This window comes from Salmo salar, unplaced genomic scaffold (genome assembly GCF_905237065.1).
Source record: "Salmo salar unplaced genomic scaffold, Ssal_v3.1, whole genome shotgun sequence".
NCBI classification, from domain to species: Eukaryota; Metazoa; Chordata; class Actinopteri; order Salmoniformes; family Salmonidae; genus Salmo; species Salmo salar.
In genome coordinates, this window is record NW_025548680.1 from 7,185 (window position 1) to 7,500 (window position 316).

Below are 316 nucleotides of genomic sequence, written 5' to 3' on the forward strand. Positions count from 1 at the left end.
GAATATTACTGTAGATATCTATGATGGAATATATACTGCAGATATCTATGATAGAATATATACTTAGATATCTATGACAGAATATATACTGTAGATATCTATGTAGATATATACTGTAGATATCTATGATAGAATATATACTGTAGAATATATACTGTAGATATCTATGATAGAATATATACTGAGATATCTATGATAGAATATATACTGTATAAAATCTATGATAGAATATATACTGTAGATATCTATGATAGAATATATACTGTAGATATCTATGATAGAATATATACTGTAGATATCTATGATAGAATATATA